This window comes from Choloepus didactylus, chromosome 3 (genome assembly GCF_015220235.1).
Source record: "Choloepus didactylus isolate mChoDid1 chromosome 3, mChoDid1.pri, whole genome shotgun sequence".
Classification (NCBI taxonomy): Eukaryota; Metazoa; Chordata; class Mammalia; order Pilosa; family Megalonychidae; genus Choloepus; species Choloepus didactylus.
Window position 1 is genome coordinate 173,336,514 of NC_051309.1, and position 3,622 is coordinate 173,340,135.

The window sequence follows — 3,622 nt, forward strand, 5'->3', positions numbered from 1 at the left end:
AGAAAATATTTGGAAACCACATATTGGAAAGGGTTTAATATGCAGACTATATAAAGAAATCCTGTAACTCAATAAAAAGACAATGTAATTTTAAAAATGGGCAAAAACATGGATAGATACTTTTCCAAAGAGGAAATATAAATGGCTAAAAAGCACATGAAAAGATGCTTAACTTAACTAGCTATTAGGGAAATGCAAATCAAAACAATGAGATATCATTTCACACCTACATGAATGGCCATAATAAAAAAACTGAAATCTATAAGTGCTGAGAGTATGTGGAGAAATGGGAAAACTTATTCACTGCTGGATGGAATACAGAATGGTGCAGCTGCTCTGGAAGGCAGTTTGGTTGCTCCTCAGGAAGTTGAGTATAGAACTACCATATGACCCAGCAATCCTGTTACTAGATATATGGCAGAAGAACTGAAAGCAGGGGCATGAATAGACATTTACACAAGGATGTTTATAGCAGCATTAATCATGATTGCCAGTAGATGGAAACAGCCCAAGTATCCATCAGTGGATGAGAGGATAAACAGGCATAACAAGGATAAACAAGAAGTTAACCACATGATGGAATATTATGCAGCTGTAAAAAAGGAATGAAGTCCTGATGTACATGAACCTTGAGAACATTATGTTGAGTGAAATAAGCCATACACAAAAGAACAAATATTGTATGCTCTCATTAATATGAACTAATTATAATGAAAAATCTCTGGGGGTTAAAGTCTAGAGTATAGGTTACCAGGAGACAGAAAGAGGGTAGAGAATGGGAAGATGATCCTTAATCTGTAAAGAATGTTTAATTGGGTTGACTGTAAATTTCTAAAATAGATAACACTATGTGATAGAAGCAAAATTGTAACTAACAATGCTCAGGGTGAGTATGGTTGAAAGGGGAAGGCTAGTGTCATGGATGTCACTAGAAGTAAAACTAGGGGATAAAACATGGGACTGTATAACAGTGTAACTTATAGCGGACAATGACTATGGTTAGCTGTACAAATATAAGAAAGCTCTTACAAGAACTAGAACAAAGGTACATCACTACTACAAGATGTTAATAATAGAGTGGTATATGGGAAAATATGATTAATGAAATCTAAGGACTATAGTTAAAATGATACTGTAATATGTTCTCATCAACTGTAACAAAGGCACTATATTAAAGCTAAGCATCAATAATAGGGGTATAAGAGGTATGGGATTTTTTTTTTTTTGGAGAAATGAGAACATTCTCATACTGATTGTCATGGTGAATGCATAACTATGTGATTATATCAAGAGCCACTCATTGCACACTTTGGATGGATTGTATGGTATGTGAATAAAACTATTTTAAAAAAAGGATGTTATGAATAATCCTATGCTGAGAAAATAGACAACCTAGATGTAAAGGACAAATTCCTAGAAACACAAATAACCCAAACTGACTCAAGAAGAAAAATAGAAGCTCTCAACAGACTAATAAGAATTAAAGAGACTGAATCAGTTATTAAAACCTCCCCAAAAAGACAAGCCCAGGATCAAAGAAGAAATAACACCAATCCTACTCAAACTTTTCCAAAAAACTGCAGAGGAAGGAACACTCGCTAATTCATTCTATGAGGCCAGCATCACCCTGATACCAAAGCCAGATATGAAAATAAAATTACAGACCAACATTTCTTATGAATAGAGGTGTAAAACTCCTCAACAAAATATTAGCAAACTGAATCCAGCTGCACATTAAAAGTACTGTACACCATGCTCAAGTAGGATTTATCCCAGGTATTCAAGGGTAGTTCGACCTAAGAATATCAATTTATGTAATACACATTAATAGAATGAAAGAAAAAAATCACATGATCATCACAACTGATAAAAAAAAAGGCAATGGACAAAATCCAGCACCCTTTTTTTGATTAAAAAAAAAAACAAAACTCATAAAACCAGGAATAGAAGGAACTTGCTCAACATGATAAATGACATACATGAAAAATCCAAGCTAATATCATATTCAAAGATGAGAGGCTGAAAGCTTTCCCCCTAAGATCAGGAATAAGGCAAAGATGCCTGCTATCACCACTTCTATTCAACATTGTTGTGGAAAACCCAGCCAGAGCAATTAGGCAAGAAAAAGAAATAAAAGGCATCCAAACTGGAAAGGAAGAGGTAAAACTATCCCTATTTGCATATGAAATGATCCTATATATATAGAAAATCCCAAAGAATTTATAAGAAAGCTACTAGAGCTAATAAATAAATTAAGCAAAGTGGTAAGGTACAAGATCAACACATAAAAATCAGTGGGGTTTGTATATACAAACAAGGAACCCTCTAAAAAGCAAATCAAGCAAACAATTCCATTTATACAGCAACTAAAAGAATAAAATATCTAGGCATAAATTTAACCAAAGTTTTAAAGGACTTATACACAGAAAACAACAAATCATTACCAAAAGAATTCCAATACAAATGTGGTAGCAAACTTCAGTTCCTTATTCTGTTCTTAAAAGGCAATATTAATTCTGACACACCAAAGCATCACCAGTCATACAAACATGCACTACCTCTTTGGGCACTGAGGGGGAAATGTTTGTGGCCATTATCCATAGAGCCACATGAAGGAGCAGGATGACACATGGGCAGGGAGTCCAGTGGGTAACCAAAGCAAGCATGGGCCTGTGTTTACTGATGTGCAAACTTCTAATGGCTTAGGAGGCTAGGAAGGAAGAAAAGATAGGCAGTGTTTGGAATTAGAAAACAAGGGCTCCATGTGGAAGCTAGCCAAGTTCATTGGTGGTAACTGAGCTAGCAGGGAGCTAAGAGCCAAATCAGTTCTTGAGAGTAACAGGCTCAAGTGCAGCTCAAAGGAATACCCATGATATAGAAAGAAGATGGTGGCATAGAGAGGAGTGGAAGTTAGTTAGTCCCCCTCGAACAACTAATAGACAACTAGGAACAACGAGTAAATAATCTGGAATAACTGTGGGAGGACAAACATGACTGTCCAAACATCAAACACCAACTGGATTGGGAGGAATGCCTGAGATCACAACATAAAATCTGTAAGTAAAGACGGTGGACCTGAGCCAGGAGCCCCCTCCCCCACAGCAGCCCAAACTGCAAAGCCTCACTGTGATAGAGAGCAGCACTCTCTGAGCAAGTGAATATAGCTCAGCCCAGCTCCAACTGGGATTTTGATTAACAAACGTGGACTGCTCAATACAAGCTAGAAATCCCCAACAAGCAGACAGAGGCTTTTAGTGACAACTGACATTAAAGTGCCAGTGGAATTCTCTGTGCCAGGAGGGGGAGCCCAGAGAACAGAGTGCTATCTCTGGCCAGTGGGTGAAGCTGGGGGGACTATGGACTGGCCCTGAATGGGGGCTTTCTGTCTCTCTCAACCTGGGTAGCTCAGTGGAGAAAGTCACAGCCATTTTCAGTTTGAGCTCTCTGACCCAGACAAGGGTGGAGATAGCAGAGTCAGAGAGACAAAGAGTCTATTTAAATGCAAATGAAAACTCCCTAGGGGCTGTAACTTCCCTAAGAGGAAGGAGGTGGTGGCCAGCCCTACTACCGGCCTCCCATTCAGAATTAGACTCCCTAGCCTGGGGGAAAACAGCCAAAACAA